We start from the raw sequence: 15,518 nt of genomic DNA, 5'->3' as shown, positions 1-15,518 counted from the left end.
TCATTATAACAACCTCTGGCCACTTACTGTGCGAGTCAACAGCCACCAGGAACATTCTCTCCTCGAATGGACCTACAAAGTCTACATGAATGCGGTGCCATGCTTCCTCCGGAAAGTCCCAGGGGTGAAGAGGTGCAAGCTGTGGCACATTACGAACTCTCTGACATGAGGAACAGGTTTTAGCTTTGTCCTCAATCTGTCCATCCATACCCGGCCACCAGAAGTAGCTCCTCGCTATTTCTTTCATACGAACCATTCCGCAGTGTCCGGAGTGTAGTTGCTGTAACACTGGTTTCCGTAGCGATGGTGGAATAACCACTCTCCTCCCCCACAGCAAACATCCAGACTGCACCGACAGTTCGTTTCTCCTTAAGAGATATGGTTTCAGGTTTGGGTCATCGCTGTCAAGCTTGCCCCTGACGATAACGTCCAGCACTTGCAGGCAACACTGGGTTGTTTCTGGTGTTTCGTCGGACCTGTGTCGAAGTAACAGGTGCGTTCTCCACCTGCCTAAAATAGCAGATGTCCATGCTACGCGTCATAGGCTTGGTGACAGGCAGCGGCAACCTGGAAAGACCGTCGGCGTTGCCGTGCAGGTCAGACTTACGATATCTAATGTCAAATGTGTGTGCAGACAACAGCAGCGCCCACCTTTGCATTCTGCTCGCAGCAAGTGACGGAATCCCTGTATGTGGCCCGAAGATGGTCGTAAGAGGGCGGTGATCTGTTAGTAGGGTGAACTGTCTCCCGTACAAATATTGGTGAAACTTGCGAACGCCAAAAACGATGCTCAGTGCTTCTCGTTCTATTTGGGCGTAGTTAGTTACGCAGATAGTCTTGGTCATCACACCCAGTAACTAAGATATCATCTAAGTAGCACTGGACTCCAGGCAATCCACTAAGGATCTGGTCCATAGCACATTGGAAAAGCGCTGGAGCTGATGTAATTCCGAAAGGAAGTCGACGATACCTAAATAGGCCCTTGTGCGTCACAATAGTCAGCATTTCTCGTGACTCTTCATCCACATGCATTTGCAGGTAGACTTGACAGAGGTCGATTGTGCTAAACTTCTGGCCCCCAGCAAGTCCCGCAAACAAATCATCAATATGGGGAAGTGGATATTGCTCCACTGACAATACAGGGTTAACAGTTACTTTAAAATCTCCACATATCCTAACTCCACCCCCTTTCTTGAGCACTGGTACGATGGGCGTTGCCCATTCACTCACGCTGACTGGTTCTAGTACTCCGCTTTCAACTAGGGCTTCTAAGTAAGCCTCGAATTTTGGTCTGATGGCATAAGGTACTGGTCGTGCCTTCATGAACTTGGGTTTGTTATCCTGCTTAATACGAAGCTTCACAGTAATATCTTTCATGCTACCCAGTTCTCCATTAAAGACTTCTGCATGTTTCTTTAAGATGGCGGGTAAACCTGGATCATTGTGTGACATCATGTAGACTGATGACCAGTCTAATTTTATTCTCTCCATCCAAGAACGTCCCAGCAGGGAGGGGTAGTCTCCTTTAACTACGTAGAGTGGTAGCTTCCTAGTTTGTCCATTCAACTGAACTGTGACCTCAGTGATACCTCTCACATTTACTCTTTCACTGGTATATGTCTTCAACGCTATGTTAGCTGGCTGAAGTGGAAGGTGCTTTAATGTCTTTTTGTAGTCTGTCTCTGACATAAGAGATACTGCTGCCCCGGTATCGATCTGCATTCGCACAGGCTGCCCCTCTAGCAAGGCTGAGACCCAGTAGCCATGCGAATCCCCAGCTACAGTCAGCACGTTCAGTAATAGTTCCTCCTCTGAAGTGTCACTTGCCTCTGTTTTGTCCTGTTCTACAAAGCGGACATGCTTCTTTGTCTTTTGTCTGAATGTTTTTTTTCTTCCTTCCGTCTTTGACGTTTTCTCTGTGTCCTTTTTATTTCTGCATGCACGCTGAATATGTCCCTTTTTACCACAGCTGTGGCAATCCATGTCCACACACCAGCATGCAGACGCAAGATGCCCCGTTTTGCCACAACGGAAGCATGGCCCTTGGCTCTCTGTTCTTACTTTGTGCACTTTTTCTGTTGCACCCAACTGTTGAGCTTCCTTAGCTGCCAATTCCATGGAAATACTGATTTCAATGGCCTTTTGTAGAGTCAGATTACTCTCCGTTAATAGTCTCTTCTGTATGGCTTCGGTTCTCATACCACACACTAGCCTGTCTCTTATAGTATCATTTAGCACGTCATTAAACTCACAGTGCTCTGATAGTCTTTTTAGTGCAGCTACAAACATGGTCACTTTTTCTCCTTCTTCCTGGTTACGCCTGTGGAACCTAAACCTCTCAGCTATGACTAGGGGTTTGGGTGAAAAATGCCCTTTTAGTATCTCCACAATTTCGCTATATTGTTTAGTTCCCGGTTTATCTGGATGCACTAAAGTACGCAAAAGATTGAAAGTCTTTGGTCCCATCACACTTAACAATGTAGGTACTACTTTGATCCCTCCAATGTCATTTGCTTGTGTGAAGTATTCAAATCGTTCTGTGTATGAGCTCCATTGTTCGACACTCATCAAACGGTCCAATGTTACCGATAATTCCAGCCATTTTCCTTCTCTCAGGCACCTAATTATCATTCACTAAGGATCCTTCCAATGTTGAACTCAACTAAAATCACTATCAGTTAAGTGCTTCAATTCACAGATCGTTTCACAGTTGAATAAATGTCCTTCCCGATTACTCAAGTCGTTAGTACCTTATATGCCGTCTCGTCTTCCCGCCATTTCAAGCTCCTTTATCCTCGAGCCAGCCTCACTTTAATTAACTGTCCACGGCAAAAATAACAGTTTTAAACACGTAAAACCCGACTATCTTCCGCACAGCAGAGCCACGTAAGTTCAGACGTCCTCGTCGCCACTTTTGTTAAATCTCAAGAGTTTAATAACCTTGCTTGTATAACAATTAAAAGAGTACGCAGGAGACAGAGTTCAGTCAACAGCCATCACTTTCCAGAGAATCTTCTCCACTTCATGCACTCTTTCCCATAGTGCATTGCACATCACAACTAAGGTAAGCTATGTGGGACAATTCAAATACAACATTCAAAATACACAACACATGGAACCTTTAGTGACAGGGGATACCTTCAAGGAGTTCCGTGACTTTCATCCATAGCTGATCCAACGTGGATCCACTTTGTTGGGCCCAGACTTCCGGTGCTTTACGCAGCACCATGCAAAATCAATCTTTCACTGTGACATTACTCAGCACTCTGACCCAGCATGTGGATTTCCCCGGATGAGAAATCTCCCTGGTACACCATTATTGTCACCAAGGGGCGGGGGGTGGGGTGGGTACGGGGGCATCGGGGATCAGGTTGGTTTACCTGGGAATAGGGCGTTATTGCATCATCACCACCACCACCAAACAGATGTTCACTACCTGTCATGTGATTTGGTATCACAGAGTCAGGTGTCATGTGATCAGATGTCATGTGATTGGGCATCACATAGTCAGGTGTCATGCAATCAGAATGATCCAGCCTCCAGGAATGCCCCCAACCAGGGTTGGTAACCCTATCCTGACTGTGCTCTGGGCTCTCTACACTAGCTCCTGACTGTGCTCTGGGCTCTCTACACTAGCCCCTGACTGTGCTCTGGGCTCTCTACACGAGCTCCTGACTGTGCTCTGGGCTCTCTACACTAGCTCCTGACTGTGCTCTGGGCTCTCTACACTAGCTCCTGACTGTGCTCTGGGCTCTCTACACTAGCTCCTGACTGTGCTCTGGGCCCTCTACACTAGCTCCTGACTGTGCTCTGGGCCCTCTACACTAGCTCCTGACTGTGCTCTGGGCTCTCTACACTAGCCCCTGACTGTGCTCTGGGCTCTCTACACTAGCTCCTGACTGTGCTCTGGGCCCTCTACACTAGCCCCTGACTGTGCTCTGGGCTCTCTGCACTAGCTCCTGACTGTGCTCTGGGCTCTCTACACTAGCCCCTGACTGTGCTCTGGGCTCTCTACACTAGCCCCTGACTGTGCTCTGGGCCCTCTTCACTAGCTCCTGACTGTGCTCTGGGCTCTCTACACTAGCTCCTGACTGTGCTCTGGGCTCTCTACACTAGCTCCTGACTGTGCTCTGGGCTCTCTACACTAGCTCCTGACTGTGCTCTGGGCCCTCTACACTAGCTCCTGACTGTGCTCTGGGCCCTCTTCACTAGCTCCTGACTGTGCTCTGGGCTCTCTACACTAGCCCCTGACTGTGCTCTGGGCTCTCCACACTAGCTCCTGACTGTGCTCTGGGCCCTCTACACTAGCTCCTGACTGTGCTCTGGGCTCTCTACACTAGCCCCTGACTGTGCTCTGGGCTCTCTACACTAGCCCCTGACTGTGCTCTGGGCTCTCGACACTAGCCCCTGACTCTGCTCTGGGCTCTCTACACTAGCTCCTTTGTGCTCTGGGCTCTCTGCACTAGCTCCTGACTGTGCTCTGGGCTCTCTACACTAGCTCCTGACTGTGCTCTGGGCCCTCTACACTAGCCCCTGACTGTGCTCTGGGCCCTCTACACCAGCCCCTGACTGTGCTCTGGGCTCTCTACACTAGCCCCTGACTGTGCTCTGGGCTCTCTACACTAGCTCCTGACTGTGCTCTGGGCCCTCTACACTGGCTCCTGACTGTGCTCTGGGCTCTCAACACTAGCCCCTGACTGTGCTCTGGGCCCTCTTCACTAGCTCCTGACTGTGCTCTGGGCTCTCTTCACTAGCTCCTGACTGTGCTCTGGGCTCTCTACACTAGCTCCTGACTGTGCTCTGGGCTCTCTGCACCAGCTCCTGACTGTGCTCTGGGCCCTCTACACCAGCCCCTGACTGTGCTCTGGGTTCTCTTCACGTGCTCTGGGCTCGCTACACTAGCCCCTGACTGTGCTCTGGGCTCTCTACACTAGCTCCTGACTGTGCTCTGGGCCCTCTACACTAGCCCCTGACTGTGCTCTGGGCTCTCTACACTAGCTCCTGACTGTGCTCTGGACTCTCTACACTAGCTCCTGACTGTGCTCTGGGCTCTCTACACTAGCTCCTGACTGTGCTCTGGGCCCTCTGCACTAGCTCCTGACTGTGCTCTGGGCTCTCTACACTAGCTCCTGACTGTGCTCTGGGCTCTCTACACTAGCTCCTGACTGTGCTCTGGGCTCTCTACACTAGCTCCTGTCTGTGCTCTGGGCCCTCTACACTAGCCCCTGACTGTGCTCTGGGCTCTCTGCACTAGCTCCTGACTGTGCTCTGGGCTCTCTGCACTAGCTCCTGACTGTGCTCTGGGCTCTCCACACGAGCTCCTGACTGTGCTCTGGGCTCTCTACACTAGCTCCTGACTGTGCTCTGGGCTCTCTACACTAGCTCCTGACTGTGCTCTGGGCTCTCTACACTAGCTCCTGACTGTGCTCTGGGCTCTCTACACTAGCTCCTGACTGTGCTCTGGGCTCTCTACACTAGCTCCTGACTGTGCTCTGGGCCCTCTACACTAGCCCCTGACTGTGCTCTGGGCCCTCTACACTAGCCCCTGACTGTGCTCTGGGCTCTCTACACTAGCCCCTGACTGTGCTCTGGGCTCTCTACACTAGCTCCTGACTGTGCTCTGGGCTCTCTGCACTAGCTCCTGACTGTGCTCTGGGCCCTCTACACTGGCTCCTGACTGTGCTCTGGGCTCTCTACACTAGCTCCTGACTGTGCTCTGGGCCCTCTACACTAGCTCCTGACTGTGCTCTGGGCTCTCTACACTAGCCCCTGACTGTGCTCTGGGCCCTCTTCACTGGCTCCTGTCTGTGCTCTGGGCTCTCTGCACTAGCTCCTGACTGTGCTCTGGGCCCTCTACACTAGCTCCTGACTGTGCTCTGGGCTCTCTACACTAGCCCCTGACTGTGCTCTGGGCCCTCTGCACTAGCCCCTGACTGTGCTCTGGGCTCTCTTCACGTGCTCTGGGCTCTCTACACTAGCACTTGACTGTGCTCTGGGCTCGCTACACTAGCTCCTGACTGTGCTCTGGGCCCTCTACACTGGCTCCTGACTGTGCTCTGGGCTCTCTACACTGGCTCCTGACTGTGCTCTGGGCCCTCTACACTAGCTCCTGACTGTGCTCTGGGCCCTCGACACTAGCTCCTGACTGTGCTCTGGGCCCTCTACACTAGCTCCTGACTGTGCTCGGGACTCTCTACACTAGCTCCTGACTGTGCTCTGGGCTCTCTACACTAGCTCCTGACTGTGCTCTGGGCTCTCTACACGAGCCCCTGACTGTGCTCTGGGCTCTCTACACTAGCCCCTGACTGTGCTCTGGGCTCTCTACACTAGCCCCTGACTCTGCTCTGGGCCCTCTACACTAGCTCCTGACTGTGCTCTGGGCCCTCTACACTAGCTCCTGACTGTGCTCTGGGCTCTCTACACTAGCTCCTGACTGTGCTGTGGGCTCTCTACACTAGCTCCTGACTGTGCTCTGGGCTCTCTACACTAGCTCCTGACTGTGCTCTGGCCTCTCTACACTAGCTCCTGACTGTGCTCTGGGCCCTCTACACTAGCTCCTGACTGCTCTGGGGTCTCTACACTTGCTCCTGACTGTGCTCTGGGCCCTCGACACTAGCTCCTGACTGTGCTCTGGGCCCTCTGCACTAGCTCCTGACTGTGCTCTGGGCCCTCGACACCAGCTCCTGACTGTGCTCTGGACCCTCTACACTAGCTCCTGACTGTGCTCTGGGCCCTCTACACCAGCTCCTGACTGTGCTCTGGACCCTCTACACTAGCTCCTGACTGTGCTCTGGGCTCTCTACACTAGCTCCTGACTGTGCTCTGGGCCCTCTGCACCAGCTCCTGACTGTGCTCTGGGCCTTCTACATTAGCTCCTGACTGTGCTCTGGGCCCTCTACACTGGCTCCTGACTGTGCTCTGGGCCCTCTACACTAGCTCCTGACTGTGCTCTGGGCCCTCTACACTGGCTCCTGACTGTGCTCTGGGCCCTCTACACTAGCTCCTGACTGTGCTCTGGGCTCTCTACACTCGCTCCTGACTGTGCTCTGGGCTCTCTGCACTGGCTCCTGACTGTGCTCTGGGCTCTCTACACTAGCTCCTGACTGTGCTCTGGGCCCTCTACACTAGCACTTGACTGTGCTCTGGGCTCGCTACACTAGCTCCTGACTGTGCTCTGGGCCCTCTACACTGGCTCCTGACTGTGCTCTGGGCTCTCTACACTGGCTCCTGACTGTGCTCTGGGCCCTCTACAGTAGCTCCTGACTGTGCTCTGGGCCCTCTACACTAGCTCCTGACTGTGCTCTGGGCTCTCTGCACTAGCTCCTGACTGTGCTCTGGGCCCTCTACACTAGCTCCTGACTGTGCTCGGGGCTCTCTACACTCGCTCCTGACTGTGCTCTGGGCTCTCTACACTAGCTCCTGACTGTGCTCTGGGCTCTCTACACGAGCCCCTGACTGTGCTCTGGGCTCTCTACACTAGCCCCTGACTGTGCTCTGGGCCCTTTACACTAGCCCCTGACTGTGCTCTGGGCTCTCTACACTTGCACCTGACTGTGCTCTGGGCCCTCTACACTAGCTCCTGACTGTGCTCTGGGCTCTCGACACTTGCCCCTAACTGTGCTCTGGGCTCTCGACACTAGCTCCTGACTGTACTCTGGGCCCTCGACACTAGGTCCTGACTGTGCTCTGGGCTCTCTACACTAGCTCCTGACTGTGCTCTGGGCCCTCTGCACTAGCGCCTGACTGTGCTCTGGGCTCTCTACACTGGCCCCTGACTGTGCTCTGGGCTCTCTACACTAGCTCCTGACTGTGCTCTGGGCTCTCTACACTAGCTCCGGACTGTGCTCTGGGCCCTCTACACTAGCTCCTGACTGTGCTCTGGGCTCTCTACACTAGCTCCTGACTGTGCTGTGGGCTCTCTACACTAGCTCCTGACTGTGCTCTGGGCTCTCTACACTAGCTCCTGACTGTGCTCTGGCCTCTCTACACTAGCTCCTGACTGTGCTCTGGGCCCTCTACACTAGCTCCTGACTGTGCTCTGGGCTCTCTACACTAGCCCCTGACTGTGCTCTGGGCTCTCTACACTAGCTCCTGACTGTGCTCTGGGCCCTCTACACTAGCCCCTGACTGTGCTCTGGGCTCTCTGCACTAGCTCCTGACTGTGCTCTGGGCTCTCTACACTAGCCCCTGACTGTGCTCTGGGCTCTCTACACTAGCCCCTGACTGTGCTCTGGGCCCTCTTCACTAGCTCCTGACTGTGCTCTGGGCTCTCTACACTAGCTCCTGACTGTGCTCTGGGCTCTCTACACTAGCTCCTGACTGTGCTCTGGGCTCTCTACACTAGCTCCTGACTGTGCTCTGGGCCCTCTACACTAGCTCCTGACTGTGCTCTGGGCCCTCTTCACTAGCTCCTGACTGTGCTCTGGGCTCTCTACACTAGCCCCTGACTGTGCTCTGGGCTCTCCACACTAGCTCCTGACTGTGCTCTGGGCCCTCTACACTAGCTCCTGACTGTGCTCTGGGCTCTCTACACTAGCCCCTGACTGTGCTCTGGGCTCTCTACACTAGCCCCTGACTGTGCTCTGGGCTCTCGACACTAGCCCCTGACTCTGCTCTGGGCTCTCTACACTAGCTCCTGACTGTGCTCTGGGCTCTCTGCACTAGCTCCTGACTGTGCTCTGGGCCCTCTACACCAGCCCCTGACTGTGCTCTGGGTTCTCTTCACGTGCTCTGGGCTCGCTACACTAGCCCCTGACTGTGCTCTGGGCTCTCTACACTAGCTCCTGACTGTGCTCTGGGCCCTCTACACTAGCCCCTGACTGTGCTCTGGGCTCTCTACACTAGCTCCTGACTGTGCTCTGGACTCTCTACACTAGCTCCTGACTGTGCTCTGGGCTCTCTACACTAGCTCCTGACTGTGCTCTGGGCTCTCTACACTAGCTCCTGACTGTGCTCTGGGCTCTCTACACTAGCCCCTGACTGTGCTCTGGGCTCTCTGCACTAGGTCCTGACTGTGCTCTGGGCCCTCTACACTAGCTCCTGACTGTCCTCTGGGCTCTCCATACTAGCTCCTGACTGTGCTCTGGGCTCTCTACACTAGCTCCTGACTGTGCTCTGGGCTCTCTACACTCGCTCCTGACTGTGCTCTGGGCCCTCTACACTAGCTCCTGACTGTGCTCTGGGCCCTCTGCACTAGCTCCTGACTGTGCTCTGGGCTCTCTACACTAGCTCCTGACTGTGCTCTGGGCTCTCTACACTAGCTCCTGACTGTGCTCTGGGCTCTCTACACTAGCTCCTGTCTGTGCTCTGGGCCCTCTACACTAGCCCCTGACTGTGCTCTGGGCTCTCTGCACTAGCTCCTGACTGTGCTCTGGGCTCTCTGCACTAGCTCCTGACTGTGCTCTGGACCCTCTACACTGGCTCCTGACTGTGCTCTGGGCTCTCTACACTAGCTCCTGACTGTGCTCTGGGCCCTCTCCACTAGCTCCTGACTGTGCTCTGGGCTCTCTACACTAGCCCCTGACTGTGCTCTGGGCCCTCTTCACTGGCTCCTGTCTGTGCTCTGGGCTCTCTGCACTAGCCCCTGACTGTGCTCTGGGCCCTCTACACTAGCTCCTGACTGTGCTCTGGGCTCTCTACACTAGCCCCTGACTGTGCTCTGGGCCCTCTGCACTAGCCCCTGACTGTGCTCTGGGCTCTCTTCACGTGCTCTGGGCTCTCTACACTAGCACTTGACTGTGCTCTGGGCTCGCTACACTAGCTCCTGACTGTGCTCTGGGCCCTCTACACTGGCTCCTGACTGTGCTCTGGGCTCTCTACACTGGCTCCTGACTGTGCTCTGGGCCCTCTACACTAGCTCCTGACTGTGCTCTGGGCCCTCGACACTAGCTCCTGACTGTGCTCTGGGCCCTCGACACTAGCTCCTGACTGTGCTCTGGGCTCTCTACACTAGCTCCTGACTGTGCTCTGGGCCCTCTACACTAGCTCCTGACTGTGCTCGGGACTCTCTACACTAGCTCCTGACTGTGCTCTGGGCTCTCTACACTAGCTCCTGACTGTGCTCTGGGCTCTCTACACGAGCCCCTGACTGTGCTCTGGGCTCTCTACACTAGCCCCTGACTCTGCTCTGGGCCCTCTACACTAGCTCCTGACTGTGCTCTGGGCCCTCTACACTCGCTCCTGACTGTGCTCTGGGCTCTCTACACTAGCTCCTGACTGTGCTCTGGGCTCTCTACACGAGCCCCTGACTGTGCTCTGGGCTCTCTACACTAGCCCCTGACTCTGCTCTGGGCCCTCTACACTAGCTCCTGACTGTGCTCTGGGCCCTCTACACTCGCTCCTGACTGTGCTCTGGGCTCTCTACACTAGCTCCTGACTGTGCTGTGGGCTCTCTACACTAGCTCCTGACTGTGCTCTGGGCTGTCTACACTAGCTCCTGACTGTGCTCTGGCCTCTCTACACTAGCTCCTGACTGTGCTCTGGGCCCTCTACACTAGCTCCTGACTGCTCTGGGGTCTCTACACTTGCTCCTGACTGTGCTCTGGGCCCTCGACACTAGCTCCTGACTGTGCTCTGGGCCCTCTGCACTAGCTCCTGACTGTGCTCTGGGCCCTCTACACCAGCTCCTGACTGTGCTCTGGACCCTCTACACTAGCTCCTGACTGTGCTCTGGGCTCTCTACACTAGCTCCTGACTGTGCTCTGGGCCCTCTGCACCAGCTCCTGACTGTGCTCTGGGCCTTCTACATTAGCTCCTGACTGTGCTCTGGGCCCTCTACACTGGCTCCTGACTGTGCTCTGGGCCCTCTACACTAGCTCCTGACTGTGCTCTGGGCCCTCTACACTGGCTCCTGACTGTGCTCTGGGCCCTCTACACTAGCTCCTGACTGTGCTCTGGGCTCTATACACTCGCTCCTGACTGTGCTCTGGGCTCTCTGCACTGGCTCCTGACTGTGCTCTGGGCTCTCTACACTAGCTCCTGACTGTGCTCTGGGCCCTCTACACTAGCACTTGACTGTGCTCTGGGCTCGCTACACTAGCTCCTGACTGTGCTCTGGGCCCTCTACACTGGCTCCTGACTGTGCTCTGGGCTCTCTACACTGGCTCCTGACTGTGCTCTGGGCCCTCTACACTAGCTCCTGACTGTGCTCTGGGCTCTCTGCACTAGCTCCTGACTGTGCTCTGGGCCCTCTACACTAGCTCCTGACTGTGCTCGGGGCTCTCTACACTCGCTCCTGACTGTGCTCTGGGCTCTCTACACTAGCTCCTGACTGTGCTCTGGGCTCTCTACACGAGCCCCTGACTGTGCTCTGGGCTCTCTACACTAGCCCCTGACTGTGCTCTGGGCCCTTTACACTAGCCCCTGACTGTGCTCTGGGCTCTCTACACTTGCACCTGACTCTGCTCTGGGCTCTCGACACTTGCCCCTAACTGTGCTCTGGGCTCTCGACACTAGCTCCTGACTGTACTCTGGGCCCTCGACACTAGGTCCTGACTGTGCTCTGGGCTCTCTACACTAGCTCCTGACTGTGCTCTGGGCCCTCTGCACTAGCGCCTGACTGTGCTCTGGGCTCTCTACACTGGCCCCTGACTGTGCTCTGGGCTCTCTACACTAGCTCCTGACTGTGCTCTGGGCTCTCTACACTAGCTCCGGACTGTGCTCTGGGCCCTCTACACTAGCTCCTGACTGTGCTCTGGGCTCTCTACACTAGCTCCTGACTGTGCTGTGGGCTCTCTACACTAGCTCCTGACTGTGCTCTGGGCTCTCTACACTAGCTCCTGACTGTGCTCTGGCCTCTCTACACTAGCTCCTGACTGTGCTCTGGGCCCTCTACACTAGCTCCTGACTGTGCTCTGGACTCTCTACACTAGCTCCTGACTGTGCTCTGGGCTCTCGACACTAGCTCCTGACTGTGCTCTGGCCTCTCTACACTAGCTCCTGACTGTGCTCTGGGCTCTCTGCACTAGCTCCTGACTGTGCTCTGGGCCCTCGGCACTAGCCCCTGACTGTGCTCTGGGCCCTCTACACTAGCGCCTGACTGTCCTCTGGGCCCTCTGCACTAGCCCCTGACTGTGCTCTGGGCCCTCTACACTAGCTCCTGACTGTGCTCTGGGCTCTCTACACTAGCCCCTGACTGTACTCTGGGCCCTCTACACTCGCTCCTGACTGTGCTCTGGGCCCTCTACACTAGCCCCTGACTGTGCTCTGGCCTCTCTACACTAGCTCCTGACTGTGCTCTGGGCTCTCTACACGAGCTCCTGACTGTGCTCTGGCCTCTCTACACTAGCTCCTGACTGTGCTCTGGGCTCTCTACACTAGCTCCTGACTGTGCTCTGGCCTCTCTACACTAGCTCCTGACTGTGCTCTGGGCTCTCTACACTAGCCCCTGACTGTGCTCTGGGCTCTCTACACTAGCCCCTGACTGTGCTCTGGGCTCTCTACACTAGCTCCTGACTGTGCTCTGGACCCTCTACACTAGCTCCTGACTGTGCTCTGGGCTCTCAACACTAGCTCCTGACTGTGCTCTGGGCCCTCTGCACCAGCTCCTGACTGTGCTCTGGGCCCTCTACACTGGCTCCTGACTGTGCTCTGGGCTCTCTACACTGGCTCCTGACTGTGCTCTGGGCTCTCTACACGAGCTCCTGACTCTGCTCTGGGCTCTCTACACTAGCTCCTGACTGTGCTCTGGGCCCTCTACACTAGCTCCTGACTGTGCTCTGGGCTCTCTGCACTAGCCCCTGACTGTGCTCTGGGCCCTCTACACTAGCTCCTGACTGTGCTCTGGGCTCTCTACACTAGCTCCTGACTGTGCTCTGGGCTCTCTGCACTGGCTCCTGACTGTGCTCGGGGCTCTCGACACTAGCTCCTGACTGTGCTCTGGGCTCTCCACACGAGCCCCTGACTGTGCTCTGGGCTCTCTACACTAGCCCCTGACTGTGCTCTGGGCCCTTTACACTCGCCCCTGACTGTGCTCTGGGCTCTCTACACTTGCCCCTGACTGTGCTCTGGGCCCTCAACACTAGCTCCTGACTGTGCTCTGGGCTCTCTACACTTGCCCCTGACTGTGCTCTGGCCTCTCTACACTAGCTCCTGACTGCGCTCTGGCCTCTCTGCACTAGCTCCTGACTGTGCTCTGGGCTCTCTGCACTAGCTCCTGACTGTGCTCTGGGCCCTCTACACTAGCCCCTGACTGTGCTCTGGGCCCTCTACACTAGCGCCTGACTGAGCTCTGGGCCCTCAACACTAGCTCCTGACTGTGCTCTGGGCCCTCTACACTAGCCCCTGACTGTGCTCTGGGCCCTCTACACTAGCCCCTGACTGTGCTCTGGGCCCTCTACACTAGCTCCTGACTGTGCTCTGGGCACTCGACACTAGCCCCTGACTGTACTCTGGGCCCTCTACACTAGCTCCTGACTGTGCTCTGGGCCCTCAACACTAGCTCCTGACTGAGCTCTGGGCCCTCTACACTAGCTCCTGACTGAGCTCTGGGCCCTCTACACTAGCCCCTGACTGTGCTCTGGGCCCTCTGCACTAGCTCCTGACTGTGCTCTGGGCTCTCTACACTGGCTCCTGACTGTGCTCTGGGCCCTCTACACTAGCTCCTGACTGAGCTCTGGCCTCTCTACACTAACTCCTGACTGTGCTCTGGGCTCTCTACACTAGCCTCTGACTGTGCTCTGGGCTCTCTACACTAGCACTTGACTATGCTCTGGGCTCGCTACACTAGCTCCTGACTGTGCTCTGGGCCCTCTACACTAGCCCCTGACTGTGCTCTGGGCCCTCTACACTAGCTCCTGACTGTGCTCTGGGCTCTCTACACTAGCCCCTGACTGTGCTCTGGGCCCTCGACACTAGCCCCTGACTGTGCTCTGGGCTCTCTACACTAGCTCCTGACTGTGCTCTGGGCCCTCTACACTAGCTCCTGACTGTGCTCTGGGCTCTCTACACTAGCCCCTGACTGTGCTCTGGGCTCTCTGCACTAGCTCCTGACTGTGCTCTGGGCTCTCTACACTAACCCCTGACTGTGCTCTGGGCCTTCTGCACTAGCCCCTGACTGTGCTCTGGGCTCTCTACACTAGCTCCTGACTGTGCTCTGGGCTCTCTACACTAGCTCCTGACTGTGCTCTGGGCCCTCTACACTAGCGCCTGACTGTCCTCTGGGCCCTCTACACTAGCCCCTGACTGTGCTCTGGGCCCTCTACACTAGCTCCTGACTGTGCTCTGGGCTCTCTACACTAGCCCCTGACTGTACTCTGGGCCCTCTGCACTCGCTCCTGACTGTGCTCTGGGCCCTCTACACTCGCCCCTGACTGTGCTCTGGCCTTTCTACACTAGCTCCTGACTGTGCTCTGGGCTCTCTACACTTGCTCCTGACTGTGCTCTGGCCTCTCTACACTAGCTCCTGACTGTGCTCTGGGCTCTCTACACTAGCTCCTGACTGTGCTCTGGCCTCTCTGCACTAGCTCCTGACTGTGCTCTGGGCTCTCTACACTAGCTCCTGACTGTGCTCTGGGCCCTCTACACTAGCCCCTGACTGTGCTCTGGGCTCTCTACACTAGCTCCTGACTGTGCTCTGGGCTCTCTACACTAGCTCCTGACTGTGCTCTGGGCTCTCTACACTAGCTCCTGACTGTGCTCTGGGCTCTCTACACTAGCTCCTGACTGTGCTCTGGGCCCTCTGCACCAGCTCCTGACTGTGCTCTGGGCCCTCTGCACTAGCTCCTGACTGTGCTCTGGGCCCTCCACACTGGCTCCTGACTGTGCTCTGGGCTCTCTACACTGGCTCCTGACTGTGCTCTGGGCTCTCTACACTAGCTCCTGACTGTGCTCTGGGTTCTCTGCACTGGCTCCTGACTGTGCTCGGGGCTCTCAACACTAGCTCCTGACTGTGCTCTGGGCTCTCTACACTAGCTCCTGACTGTGCTCTGGGCTCTCTACACGAGCCCCTGACTGTGCTCTGGGCTCTCTACACTAGCCCCTGACTGTGCTCTGGGCCCTTTACACTCGCCCCTGACTGTGCTCTGGGCTCTCTACACTTGCCCCTGACTGTGCTCTGGGCTCTCTACACTAGCTCCTGACTGTGCTCTGGGCTCTCTACACTAGCTCCTGACTGTGCTCTGGGCTCTCTACACTCGCTCCTGACTGTGCTCTGGGCTCTCTACACTAGCTCCTGACTGCGCTCTGGCCTCTCTACGCTAGCTCCTGACTGTGCTCTGGGCTCTCTACACTAGCTCCTGACTGTGCTCTGGGCCCTCCACTAGCTCCTGACTGAGCTCTGGGCCCTCTACACTAGCTCCTGACTGTGCTCTGGGCCCTCTACACTCGCCCCTGACTGCACTCTGGGCCCTCCACACTAGCTCCTGACTGAGCTCTGGGCCCTCTACACTAGCTCCTGACTGAGCTCTGGGCCCTCGACACTAGCTCCTGACTGTGCTCTGGGCCCTCTACACTAGCTCCTGACTGTGCTCTGGGCTCTCTACACTAGCTCCTGACTGTGCTCTGGCCTCTCTACACTAGCT

General features: G+C 56.2%; 1 protein-coding gene across 6 annotated transcripts in view; it reads left to right on the top strand.

Annotated features, from left to right (window-relative positions):
- Positions 1-15,518, top strand: part of LOC147111544 (nectin-1-like) — a 267,273-nt gene that overhangs the window by 147,044 nt on the left and 104,711 nt on the right. The window lies entirely within an intron of this gene.

This window comes from Somniosus microcephalus, chromosome 10 (assembly GCF_052327205.1).
Source record: "Somniosus microcephalus isolate GS21.2 chromosome 10, FLI_Smic_1.0, whole genome shotgun sequence".
Classification (NCBI taxonomy): domain Eukaryota; kingdom Metazoa; phylum Chordata; class Chondrichthyes; order Squaliformes; family Somniosidae; genus Somniosus; species Somniosus microcephalus.
The sequence above is the reverse complement of the archived record's forward strand: the minus strand, read 5'-3'. Positions and strand labels throughout refer to the sequence as shown.